Genomic DNA, 14,318 nt, shown 5'->3' with positions numbered 1-14,318 from the left:
CGGGGGGTCTCTCCCTCCCCAACCCCGGGGGGTCTCCCACTCCCCAAACCCGGGGGGTCTCCCACTCCCACACACCCGGGGGGTCTCCCACTCCCCAACCCCGGGGGGTCTCCAACTCCCCAACCCCGGGGTCTCTCCCTCCCCAACCCTGGGGGTCTCCCCCTCCCCAACCCTGGGGGTCTCCCCCTCCCCACACCCGGGGGGTCTCCCACTCCCCAACCCCGGGGGGTCTCCCACTCCCCAACCCCGGGGTCTCCCTCCCTCCCCAACCCCAGGGTCTCTCTCTCTCCCTCCCCAACCCCAGGGTCTCTCTCTCTCCCTCTCCAACCACGGGGTCTCCCACTCCCCAACCCCGGGGGGGTCTCCCACTCCCCAACCCCGGGGGGTCTCCCACTCCCCACACCCGGGGGGTCTCCCCCTCCCCAACCCCGGGGGGTCTCCCACTCCCCCAACCCCGGGGTCTCTCTCCCTCCCCAACCCCGGGGTCTCTCTCCCTCCCCAACCCCGGGGGTCTCTCTCCCTCCCTCCCCAACCCCGGGGTCTCTCTCCCTCCCTCCCCAACCCCGGGGGTCTCTCTCTCCCTCCCCAACCCCGGGGTCTCTCTCTCCCTCCCCAACCCCGGGGTCTCTCTCTCTCCCTCCCCAACCCCGGGGTCTCTCTCTCCCTCCCCAACCCCAGGGTCTCTCTCCCTCCCTCCCCAACCCCGGGGTCTCTCTCCCTCCCCAACCCCGGGGTCTCTCTCCCTCCCTCCCCAACCCCGGGGTCTCTCTCCCTCCCTCCCCAACCCCGGGGTCTCTCTCCCTCCCTCCCCAACCCCGGGGTCTCTCTCCCTCCCTCCCCAACCCCGGGGTCTCTCTCCCTCCCTCCCCAACCCCCGGGGTCTCTCTCTCTCCCTCCCCATCCCCGGGGTCTCCCCCTCCCCAATGTAAGCCTACATCGAGACCATTCGATCATGTTCCCCTCAACAGAAATTGGGTCTCTCACCACGATCTGCCTTCTCAGACAGGTTCACACCCCAACACTTAGACGGACACACTCTGTCTCTCTCTCACACACACTCACACACACACACACAGTCACACACACACACACAAACACACACACACAGTCACACACACAGACACACACACACTCACACACACTCACTCACTCACACACACAGACACACACACACAGTCACACACACACACACACAAACACACAGACACACACACTCACTCACACACACACAGACACACACTCACTCACACACACACAGACACACACACAGACACACACACATACACACACACATACACAGACACTCACTCACACACACACAGACACACACACACACAGACACACACTCACTCACACACACACAGACACACACACTCACTCACACACAAACATACACACACACACACACACACACATACACACACAGACACACAAACACACACAGACACACACATACACACACACAGACACACACACACACTCACTCACACACAAACACACACACACACTCACTAACACACACACTCACTCACTCACACACACAGACACACACACACAGACCACACACACTCACAAACACCCACACACACACACACACACACACTCACACTCACACCCTGGCAGTGTCCAGCGATGGGTGCAGAGATCTTGGACAGTGTTGAGGCTGGAGCCACAGGCGGATTTGAGACCAAAGAGGAGAGTCTTGCTGCTTTGACCAGGGGTCAGTGTGTGGGTCAGTGGGTCAGTGGGGGAAAGGGACCTGATGAGAAATAGGCATGGGGGGAGACGACAGAGTTGTGGATTACCTCAGATCTCAGGAGGGAGGGATGACAGAGTGTGCCTCTGTCAGAGAGAGAGAGAGTATGTTCGTGAGAGAGTGTGTTTAAGAGAGAGTGTTGGGGAGAGAGTGTGAGAGAGAGTGTGTGTGTATGTGAGTGGGTGTGTGTGAGTGAGAGAGAGAATGTGTGTGTGAGAGTGTGTGTGTGTGTGTGTGAGAGAGTTAGTGTGAGTATGTGAGTGTGTGTGTGGGAGAGTGAGTTTTGTGGGAGAGTGCGTGTGGGTGAGTGTGTGTGAGTGTGTGTATTGATGTGAGTGAGTGTGTGTATGTGTATGTGAGTGAATGTGTGTTATGTGAGTGTGAGTGAGTGTGTGAGAGTATATGTGTGAATTTGTGTGTGTGATAGAGTGAGTGACTGTGTGTGTGAGTGCGTGTGTGTGAGTGTGACTGTATGTGAGAGAGTGTGTGAGAGTGAATGTAAGTGTGTGTCTGTGTGTGAGTGTGTATGTGAGTGACTGTATGTGAGTGAGTGAGTGTGTGTGTGTGAGAGTGAGGGGTGAGTGGAGTGTGTGTGGGAGAGTGAGAGAGTGTGAGCGTGAGTCTGTGTGTGTGAGTGAGTCTGTGTGTGAGTGTGTATGTGAATGTGAGTGTGTGTGTGTGTGGGAGAGTGAGTGTGTGTGTGGGAGAGTGACTGTGTGTGTGGGCGTGTATGTATGTGAGTGTGTGTGTGGGCGTGTATGTGAGTGTGTGTGGGCGTGTATGTGAGTGTGTGTGTGGGCGTGTATGTGGTGCGTGTATGTGAGTGAGTTTGTATGTGCGAGTGTGTGTGTGTGAGAGCTAGTGTGTGTGGGGCGTGTGAATGAGTGTGTGTATATGAGTGAGTGTGTGTATGTGAGTGTGTGTGTGTGAATGTGTGAGTGTGTGTGTGTGCATGTGTGTGAGAGTGTGAGTTTGTGTGTGTGTGAGTGTGTGAGTTGTGTGAGTGTGTGAGTGAGTGTGTGTGTGAGAAAGTGAGGACGGCAGATGCTGGAGATCGGAGCCGAAAATATGTTGCTGGAAAAGCGCAGCAGGTCAGGCAGCAGCCGAGGAACAGGAGAATCGACGTTTCGGGCATCAGCCCTTCTTCAGGAATGAGGAGGGTGTGTCCAGCAGGCTACTGGGGGAGGGGCGTTGGGAATGCGATAGGTGGAGGGAGGTCAAGGTGAGGGTGATAGGCCAGAGAGGGGTGGGGGCAGAGAGGTCAGGAAGAAGATTGCAGGTCAAGAAGGCGGTGCTGAGTCTGAGGGTTGGGACTGAGATAAGGTGGGGAGAGGGGAAATGAGGAAACTGGAGAAATCTGCATTCATCCCTTGTGGTTGGAGGGTTCCTAGGCGGAAGATGAGGCGCTCTTCGCGCTCTTCCTCCAGGCATCGTGTTGCCATGGTCTGGCGATGGAGGAGGCCAAGGGACACTGCATGTCCTTGGTGGAGTGGGAGGGGGAGTTGAAGTGTTGAGCCACGGGGTGGTTGGGTTGGTTGGTCCGGGTGTCCCAGAGATGTTCTCTGAAACGTTCCGCAAGTAGGCGGCCTGTCTCCCCAATATAGAGGAGGCCACATCGGGTGCAGTGGATGCAGTAAATGATGTGTGTGGAGGTGCAGGTGAATTTGTGGCGGATATCGAAGGATCCCTTGGGGCCTTGGAGGGAAGTAAAGGGGGGAGGTGTGGCGCAAGTTTTGCATTTCTTGCGGTTGCAGGGGAAGGTGCCGGGGAGTGGAGGTTGGGTTGGTGGGGGGTGTGGACCTAACGAGGGAGTCACGGAGGAGTGGTCTTTCCGGAACGCTGATAGGGGAGGGAAGGGAAATATATTCTTGGTGGTGGGGTCTGTTTGGAGGTGGCGGAAATGACGAAGGATGATCCGATGTATCTGGAGGTTGGTGGGGTGGTAGGTGAGGACCAGTGGGGTTCTGTCCTGGTGGCGATTGGAGGGACGGGGTCAAGGGCGGAGGAGCGGGAAGTGGAGGAGATGCGGTGGAGAGCATCGTCAACCACGTCTGAGGGGAAATTGTGGGTTTTGAAGAAGGAGACCATCTGGGTTGTTCAGTATTGGAATTGGTCCTCCTGGGAGCCGATGCGGCAGAGGCGAAGGAATTGGGAATATGGGATGGCATTTTTACAGGGGGCAGGGTGGGAGGAGGTGTAATCTAGGTAAGGTCGGTTTGTAGTAAATGTCCGTGTTGAGTCGGTCGCCCGAGATAGAAATGGAGAGGTCTAGGAAGGGGGAGGGAGGAGTCTGAGACAGTCCAGGTGAATTGAGGTCGGGGTGGAAGGTGTTAGTAAAGTGGATGAACTGTTCAACCTCCTCGTGGGAGCACGAGGCAGCGCCGATACAGTCATCGATGTAGCGGAGGAAAAGGTGGGGGGTGGGGCCAGTGTTGCTGCGGAAGATGGACTGTTCCACATATCCTATGAAGAGGCAGGCATAGCTGGGGCCCATGCGGGTGCCCATGGCTACTCCTTTGTTTGGAGGAAGTGGGAGGATTGGAAAGAGAAGTTGTTCAGAGTGAGGACCAGTTCAGTCAGTCGAAGGAGGGTGTCAGTGGGAGGGTACTGGTTGGTTCGGTGGAAAGGAAGAAGCAGAGGGCTTTGAGTCCTTCGTGATGGGGGATGGAGGTGTACAGGGACTGGATGTCCATGTGAAGATAAAGCGTTGGGGGCCGGGGAAGTGAAAATCATGGAGGAGGTGGAGGGCGTGGGTGGTGTCCCGAACGTAGGTGGGGAGCTCTTGGACTAAGTGGACAGGACCGTGTCGAGGTATACAGAGGTGAGTTTGGTGGGGCAGGAGCAGCTGAGACAATGGGTCGGCCGGGCAGTCAGGTTTGTGGATTTTGGGCAGGAGGTAGAAACGGGCGGTGAGGGGTTGTGGGACTATGAGGTTGGAGGCGGTGGATGGGAGATCCCCTGAGGTGATGAGTTATGGATGGTCTGGGAGATGGTGGTTTGGTGGGGGGAGGTGGGGTCCATGGTCAAGGGGGCAAGTAGGAGGAGGTGTCCGCGAGCTGGCGTTTAGCCTCAGCGGTGTAAAGATCGGTGCACCAAACTACCACTGCAACCTCCCTTGTCTGCCGGTTTAATAGTGAGGTTGGGGGTTGGTACGGAGGGAGTGGAGGGCTGGATGATCCCTGGAATGACAGGTCTAGCATATGAGGAACGGCTGAGGATCCTGGGATTGTATTCATTGGAGTTTAGAAGATTAAGGGGGAGACTTAATAGAGACGTACAAAATAATACATGGCTTTGAAAAGGTGGATGCTAGAAAATTGTTTCTGTTAGGCGAGGAGACTAGGACCCGTGGGCACAGCCTTAGAATTAGAGGGGGTCATTTCAGAACGGAAATGCGGAGACATTTCTTCAGCCAGAGAGTGGTGGGCCTGTGGAATTCATTGCCGCAGAGTGCAGTGGAAGCTGGGACGCTAAATGTCTTCAAGGCAGAGATTGATAGATTCTTGTTGTCTCGAGGAATTAAGGGCTACAGGGAGAACGCTGGTAAGTGGAGCTGAAATGTGCATCAGCCATGATTGAATGGCGGAGTGGAGACTCGATGGGCCGAATGGCCTTACTTGCACTCCGCTGTCTTATGGTCTTATGGCTGCACGTTCCGAGGGTGAGAGGTTGGAGTGGGTGAGAGGGGTGGAGAGGTTGAGGCGGTTAATGTCGCAGCGGCAGTTGGATATGAAGAGATATAGGCCGGGTAAGAGGCCAGCACGGGGTGTCCAGGTGGGTGGGGTGTGTTGGAGGGGGAGAAGGGGTCGTCAGAGGGTGGGCGAGTGTGTGTGAGTGAGTGTGTGTGAGTGAGTGTGTGAGTGAGTGTGTGCGTGAGTGAGTGTGTGTAAGTGAGTGTGTGTATGTAGGTTCGTATGCGTGTGTGTGTGTGAGTGAGTGTGTGTAAGTGAGTGTGTGTGTGTAGGTTCATATGCGTGTGTGTGTGTGTTTGTGAGTGTGTGTGATTATGTGAGTCTGTGTAGGAGTGTGTGAGTGTGAGTGTGTATGTGTGTGAGTGAGTGTGTGAGTGAGTGTGTGTGTGAGTGTGTGTGTGTGTGTGAGTATGGGAGTGTGTGTGTGTGTGAGAGTGAGTTTGTTTGTGTGAGTGTGTGTGTGAGCGACTGTGCGTGTATGCGAGTGTGTGTGTGTGTGTGAGTGAGTGAGTGTGTGTGTGAGTGTGTACACGCAGAGGAGTGGGGGTGCTGATCTCCCTTGGCCTCTGCCCACCCCTCTCTCCTGTGAAAACTCACCCCCATTGACTGAGGGTTTGCTCTCCCAGTCCTCATGTGGCCCAGGGGCCCCTTCTTGGCGAAGTATCTGGTGATGTTCCTTACCCTGAGGATGCGACACAAGTGTGAATCGTTGCGGCCGGTTCGAATCGGTAAACGGGGGGATCGCTGACTCGACGCTTGACTTCTCCCCTCCCCCCCCCCCCCCCCCCCCCCCAACCCCTCCCATCCCCTCCAGAGAAGAAATGTGTGGCCAGATTTCTGGGAAAGGTGACTGCCGGGAAGGAAACGTTCGAGAGGCAATTGCGAGAGGCCTTACAGAACCCTCCAGCCGATCCCACGGTGGGACCCCATCAAGATATCCGACTGGTTTATGAGTAAGTGCCAGCCAAGTCCGCAGGGTGGATTGTCTTAGCGTGAGTCGGCAGTTAGGAAGGTGAATGCAACGCTGCAGTTCGGTTCGAGGGGGTTCGAAGAGCGGCTGAGAACGTGTGAGGCCCTGGTCAGACCGCCATTGGAATTTTGTGAGCGGTTTCGGGCCCCGTATCTAAGGGAGGACGTGCTGGAGTTGGACGGGGGCCCGGGAGGAGGTTCACAAGGTGCTTTAGAGAGGGTACAGAAAAGGTTTACCGGGATGCTGCCTGGTATGGGGGGGTTTTAGCGATGAAGCAAGGTTGGATAAGACTGGGTTTCACCGGAACGCAGGAGGTTGAGGGGCGACCTGGTCGAAGTTTATAGATTGTGAATGGAGTGGATAGAGTGGGAAGTATGAGGCTTTTCCCCAGAATGGCGGGGTCAGTGACGAGGGGACACAGGGTCGAGGTGCGGGGGATGGGGGGGGGGTTAAAAGAGATGTGAGAGGCAAGTTTTTCACACAGAGTGGGGTGGGGGGGGGGGGTGAGTACCTGGAACATGTTGCCAGAGGACGCAGACACCACAGCAGCGTTTAAAAAGGCACCTGTTTGTACAGGAAGGGAATAGAGGGACACGGATCCTGTAGATCGAGACAGTTTTAGTATGGAAGGGCAAAATGTGTCAGCGCAGGCTTGGAGGGCCGAAGGGCCTGTTCCTGTGCTGTTTTGTTACTTTGTTCTCTGAAAGATTTGTCATATGAGGAGCAGTCGAAAAATCTAGCTCTGTATTCACAGAGATCCAGCACGGAAACAGACCCTTCGGTCCAACTCGTCCATGCTGACCAGATATCCTAAATAAATCTAGTGCCATTTGCCAGCATATGGCCCCTATCCCTCCAAATCCTTCCTATTCATGTCCCCATCCAGATGCCTTTTAAATGTTGTCATTGTGCCAGCCTCCACCACATCCTCTGGCAGCTCGGTCCAAACACGAACCACCCTCTGGGTGAAAAATCTGCCCCTCTCGTCCCATTTAAATCTTTCCCCTCTCATCTTAAACCTATGCCCCTCTAGTTCTGGGGGCTCCCCCACCCCAGGGAAAAGACTTTGTCTATTCACCCTATTCCATGCCCCTCGTGATTTTATAAACCTGTGTAAGGTCACCCCCTCAGCCTCCCGGGAGAACTTGTTACAGCTTCAAAGGATGAGAGGGGGATGTGACTGGAACTTACAGAAATACTGAGAGGCCCGGAGAGACGAGAAAAAAGGGCGCAGCCTCAGAGTAAAGGGACGATTCTTTCGAACTGAGATGAGGAGGAATTCCTTCAGCCAGAGGGTGGGGGGACTCTGTGGAACCCATTGCCATAATGAGACACACAGGCCCTCGACTGGTAAGGGAGTTAAGGGCGACAGGGAGACTGGGACTATGAGACTTATCAGCTGTGATCAAGTGGCGGGACAGACTTGATGGGCCGAATGGACTAATCCTGCTCCTATCTCTTTGATGCCGCAAGTCAAAAGGATTGGTTAGGAATTGGGGTAGGCTGTTCTATCTGCTCCACCATTCAATAAGAATGTGTGTGTGTGTGTGTGCACATGTCAGAGCGGGGTGCGGGGTGGGGAGCAGGGGTCCTGATCTCCTTAACCCTCTCCCACCCTGTCAAATCAGCTCATGGGGCTGTTGGTAAGGAAACCTTCCCCTTAACCTTCCCTCCATTAATTAGGGAGATGGTGTGGAGGTTGGGGGGTGTGTGGATGTGAGGATAAGGGGACTGGGTGAGTTGCAGAGAGGTAGCACGGACCTTCTGGGGCTGAACGGTCTCTTTCTGTGCAGGAGGCAGGCTACGATTCCATAAATTACGTTTTGCTTAACTGACCGATCAAACCGCATCTGGAACTCAGCACACTACCTTCTTCGAGTATTTTGAGGGGGTCTGGTCTAGTCCATCTTCCAGATGGTACACACTGCTACGACTGAGCGTCAGTGGTAGAGGGAGTGTCTGCTTGTGGATGTGGTGCCAAACCAGTGGACTGCTTTGTCCAGGACGGAGTTGAACTCTTGCATGTTGTTGGAGCTGCGCTGATCCAGGGCAAGTGGGGAGAACTCCTTCACACTCCCGACTCGCGCCTTGTCGATGGTGGGACAGACTTTCATGGGAATCACGCGGTGAGTGACTTGCTGGCGGGGATTCCCAGCTTCTATCTTGCCCATGTCACCACCGTGTTTATACAGCTAGGTCCTGCCGACTTCCTGGTCAATGGTAACCCCCGGGAGGTTGATAGTGAGGGTATACAGTGATGACGGTACAGGGGAATTCCTTTCAGAAATATTCACTGCCTGGTATTTCGATAGTGTGAATGTTGCGAGTCAGCGCGAGCCTGGATATTGTCCAAGATATGCCGTGTGTGGACCTGACTGCAGACCATTCCCAACTTGTTCCTGGGCGGCATGGTGACTCAGTGGTTAGCACGGCTGCCCTACATCATCAGAGACCCAGGCTCAACTCCATGCGGAGTTTGCACATTCTCCCTGTGTCTATGTGGGTTTCCTCTGGATTCTATAAGATACGGGAGGAGAAATGAGACCATTTGCCCCAATCACTGTGCTCTGCCATCCAATCATGGTTGGTAGTCTTTTAAAACCATGTAACTTTTGACCCCCATGGCAATCAAGAACTTATCTAACTCTGTTCAAAATAAACTGAATGACCTGGCCTCCACAAACTCCTATCGCATTACATTCCCGATTTATCACTCTCTTCCTTACCACAGACCAGGGATGTGCAGGTTAGGGTGGGTTGGCCGTGGGAAATTGTCCCATAGTGCCCAGGGATGTGTAGGTTAGGGTGGATTGGCCATGGGAAATTGTCCCATAGTGTCCAGGGATGTGTAGGTTAGGGCGGGTTGGCCATGGGAAATTGTCCCATAGTGCCCAGGGATGTGCAGGTTAGGGTGGATTGGCCGTGGGAAATTGTCCCATAGTGTCCAGGGATGTGCAGGTTAGGGCGGATTGGCCATGGGAAATTGTCCCATAGTGCCCAGGGATGTGCAGGTTAGGGTGGATTGGCCGTGGGAAATTGTCCCATAGTGCCCAGGGATGTGCAGGTTAGGGTGGGTTGGCCATGGGAAATTGTCCCATAGTGCCCAGGGATGTACAGGTTAGGGTGTATTGGCCGTGGGAAATTGTCCCATAGTGCCCAGGGATGTGCAGGTTAGGGTGGATTGGCCGTGGGAAATTGTCCCATAGTGCCCAGGGATGTGCAGGTTAGGGTGGATTGGCCGTGGGAAATTGTCCCATAGTGCCCAGGGATGTGCAGGTTAGGGTGGGTTGGCCGTGGGAAATTGTCCCATAGTGCCCAGGGATGTGCAGGTTAGGGTGGATTGGCCGTGGGAAATTGTCCCATAGTGCCCAGGGATGTGCAGGTTAGGGTGGGTTGGCCGTGGGAAATTGTCCCATAGTGCCCAGGGATGTTCAGGTTAGGGTGGATTGGCCGTGGGAAATTGTCCCATAGTGCCCAGGGATGTGCAGGTTAGGGTGGATTGGCCGTGGGAAATTGTCCCATAGTGCCCAGGGATGTGCAGGTTAGGGTGGGTTGGCCATGGGAAATTGTCCCATAGTGCCCAGGGATGTGCAGGTTAGGGTGGGTTGGCCATGGGAAATTGTCCCATAGTGCCCCAGGGATGTGCAGGTTAGAGTGGATTGGCCGTGGGAAATTGTCCCATAGTGCCCAGGGATGTGCAGGTTAGGGTGGATTGGCCGTGGGAAATTGTCCCATAGTGCCCAGGGATGTGCAGGTTAGGGTGGGTTGGCCATGGGAAATTGTCCCATAGTGCCCAGGGATGTGCAGGTTAGGGTGGGTTGGCCATGGGAAATTGTCCCATAGTGCCCAGGGATGTGCAGGTTAAGGTGGATTGGCCGTGGGAAATTGTCCCATAGTGCCCAGGGATGTGCAGGTTAGGGTGGGTTGGCCATGGGAAATTGTCCCATAGTGCCCAGGGATGTGCAGGTTAGGGTGGGTTGGCCATGGGAAATTGTCCCATAGTGCCCAGGGATGTGCAGGTTAAGGTGGATTGGCCATGGGAAATTGTCCCATAGTGCCCAGGGATGTGCAGGTTAGGGTGGGTTGGCCGTGGGAAATTGTCCCATAGTGCCCAGGGATGTGCAGGTTAGGGTGGATTGGCCATGGGGAATTGTCCCATAGTGCTCAGGGATGTGCAGGTTAGGGTGGGTTGGCCATGGGAAATTGTCCCATAGTGCCCAGGGATGTGCAGGTTAGGGTGGATTGGCCATGGGGAATTGTCCCATAGTGCCCAGGGATGTGCAGGTTAGGGTGGACTGGCCATGGGGAATTGTCCCGTAGTGTCCAGGGATAGAAACATAGAAAACATACAGCGCAGTACAGGCCCTTTGGCCCTCGATGTTGCGCCGATCCAAGCCCACCTAACCTACACTAACCCACTATCCTCCATATACCTATCCAATGCCCGTTTAAATGCCCATAAAGAGGGAGAGTCCACCACTGCTACTGGCAGGGCATTCCATGAACTTACGACTCGCTGAGTAAAGAATCTACCCCTAACATCTGTCCTATACCTACCACCCCTTAATTTAAAGCTGTGTCCCCTTGTAATAGCTGACTCCATACGTGGAAAAAGGTTCTCACTGTCAACCCTATCTAACCCCCTAATCATCTTGCACACCTCTATCAAGTCACCCCTAAACCTTCTTTTCTCCAATGAAAACAGCCCCAAGTGCCTCAGCCTTTCCTCATAGGATCTTCCGAACATACCAGGCAACATCCTGGTAAACCTCCTCTGCACCCGTTCCAGTGCCTCCACATCCTTCCTATAATATGGCGACCAAAACTGCACACAATATTCCAGATGTGGCCACACCAGAGTCTTATACAACTGCAACATGACCTCAGGACTCCGGAACTCAATTCCTCTACCAATAAAAGCCAGTACGCCATATGCCTTCTTCACCGCACTATTTACCTGGGTGGCAACTTTCAGAGATCTGTGTACATGGACACCAAGATCCCTCTGCTCTTCCACACTACCAAGTAGTCTACCATTAGCCCAGTACCCCATCTTTTTGTTACTCTTACCAAAGTGAATCACCTCACACTTACCCACATTGAACTCCATTTGCCACCTTTCTGCCCAGCTCTGCAGCTTCTCTATATCCCGCTGTAACCTGCCATATCCTTCCTCACTGTCTACAACTCCTCCGACTTTCGTATCATCCGCAAACTTGCTCACCCAACCTTCTAACCCTTCCTCCAGGTCATTTATAAAAATGACAAACAGCAATGGTCCCAAAACAGATCTTTGCGGAACACCGCTAGTAACTGCACTCCAAGATGAACCTTTACCATCAACTACTACCCTCTGTCTCCTTCCAGCCAGCCAATTCCTAATCCAAACCTCCAACTCACCCTCAATGCCATACCTCCGTATTTTTTGCTGTAGCCTACCATGGGGAACCTTATCAAACGCCTTACTAAAATCCATATACACCACATCTACCGCTTTCCCTTCATCTACCTCCTTAGTCACCTTCTCAAAGAATTCAATAAGGTTTGTGAGGCACGACCTGTCCTTCACAAAACCATGCTGATTATCCTTGATCACATTATTCCCATCCAGATGTTCATAAATCCTATCCCTTACAATTCTCTCTAAGACTTTGCCCACAACAGAAGTGAGACTCACTGGCCTATAGTTACTAGGGCTGTCCCTACTTCCCTTCTTGAACAAGGGAACCACATTTGCTATCCTCCAGTCTTCTGGCACTACTCCTGTAGACAATGAGGACATAAAAATCAAGGCCAATGGTTCTGCAATCTCCTCCCTTGCTTCCCAGAGAATCCTAGAATAAATGCCATCAGGCCCAGGGGACTTATCTATTTTCACCCTTTCCAGAATTTCCAACACCTCTTCCCTACATACCTCAAAGCCATCCATTCTAATTAATTGTGACTCAGTATTCACATCGGCAACAATGTCCTGTTCCTGAGTGAATACTGACGAAAAGTATTCATTCAGTGCCTCCCCAATCTCTTCAGCCTCCACACACAACTTCCCACTACTATCCTTGACTGGACCTATTCCTACCCTAGTCATTCTTTTATTCCTGACATACCTGTAGAAAGCCTTTGGGTTTTCCCTAATCCTACCAACTAAGGACTTTTCATGTCCCCTCCTTGCTGCTCTTAGCTCTCTCTTTAGATCCTTCCTGGCTACCTTATAACTCTCAATCGCCCCAATTGAACCTTCACGCCTCATCTTTACAAAGGCCGCCCTCTTCCCTTTAACAAGGGATTCCAATTCCTTATTAAACCACGGCTCCCTCACACGACCCTTTCCTCCCTGCCTGACAGGTACATACTTATCAAGGACACTCAATAGTTGCTCCTTGAACAAGTTCCACATATCGATTGCGCCCTTCCCTTGAAGCCTACTTTTCCAATCCACACATCCTAAGTCGTGCCTCACCGCATCATAATTTCCCTGCCCCCAGCTATAACTCTTACCCTGTAGTACACACTTATCCCTCTCCATCACTAGAGTAAAAGTCACCGAATTGTGGTCACTGTCCCCAAAGTGCTCACCTACCTCTAGTTCTAACACCTGGCCTGGTTCGTTACCCAGAACCAAATCCAGTATGGCCTCACCTCTTGTTGGCTTATCTACATATTGTGTCAGGAAACTCTCCTGCACACATTGCACAAACACTGACCCATCTAACGAACTTGAGCTATAGCTTTCCCAGTCAATATCTGGAAAGTTAAAGACCCCATAACAACCACCCTATTACTGTCACTCTTCTCCTGAATCATCTTCGCAATCCTTTCTTCAACGATTCGAGGACTATTAGGAGGCCTGTAAAAGACTCCTAACAGGGTGACCTCACCTCTCCTATTCCTAACCTCAACCCAAACTACCTCAGATGGCGAGTCTTCATCCACCGTCCTTTCCACCGCTGTAATACTATCTTTGACAAGCAATGCCACACCTCCCCCTCTTTTAGCCCCACCTCTGACCCTACTAAAACATTTAAACCCTGGAACATGCAACAGCCAATCCTGTCCCTGTTCTACCCATGTCTCCGTAATAGCCACAACATCGAAATCCCAGGTACCAACCCACGCTGCAAGTTCACCTACCTTATTTCGTATACTTCTTGCATTGAAGTATACACACTTCAAGCCACTTTCCTGTTTACAGGCACCCTCTTTTGAGATTGATGCCATGTTCCTAACCTCCCTACACTGCAGGTCCTGCACACTAAAGCTACAGTCTAGGTTCCCATGAGCAGGTTAGCCTGGATTGGCCATGGGAAATTGTCCCATAGTGTCCAGGGATGTGCAGGTTAGGGTGGATTGGTGATGGGAAATTGTCCCATAGTGTCCAGGGATGTGCAGGTTAGGATGGGTTGGCCATGGGAAATTGTCCCATAGTGTCCAGGGATGTGCAGGTTAGGGTGGATTGGCGATGGGGAATTGTCCCATAGTGCCCAGGGATGTGCAGGTTAGGGTGGATTGGCCGTGGGAAATTGTCCCATAGTGCCCAGGGATGTGCAGGTTAGGGTGGATTGGCGATGGGGAATTGTCCCATAGTGCCCAGGGATGTGCGGGTTAGGGTGGGTAAAGCCAAGGTAAATGTGTGTTACTGGAATAGGGTGGGATGCTTTTCGGAGGGTCTCTGCAGACTCCATGGACCTCTTTCTGCACTGTAGGAATTGTTGTCGATGGTGGGACTGGCTTTGGGGGGGGTTGGTAGACAATTTACTCCCTGTCAGATTCTGAGCCACTGACCTGCCCACGTAGACAGGGCACCCTTTGTCCACTTCACGTCGTTGCCAAACCCCTCCATCTCACCCGTGAGGTCTCCTTCTGTTGATTTTCCCCATCCGCCTTCCCCTGAGAGTTTATC

This window comes from Chiloscyllium punctatum, chromosome 28, assembly GCF_047496795.1.
Source record: "Chiloscyllium punctatum isolate Juve2018m chromosome 28, sChiPun1.3, whole genome shotgun sequence".
NCBI classification, from domain to species: Eukaryota; Metazoa; Chordata; class Chondrichthyes; order Orectolobiformes; family Hemiscylliidae; genus Chiloscyllium; species Chiloscyllium punctatum.
The sequence above is the reverse complement of the archived record's forward strand: the minus strand, read 5'-3'. Positions refer to the sequence as shown.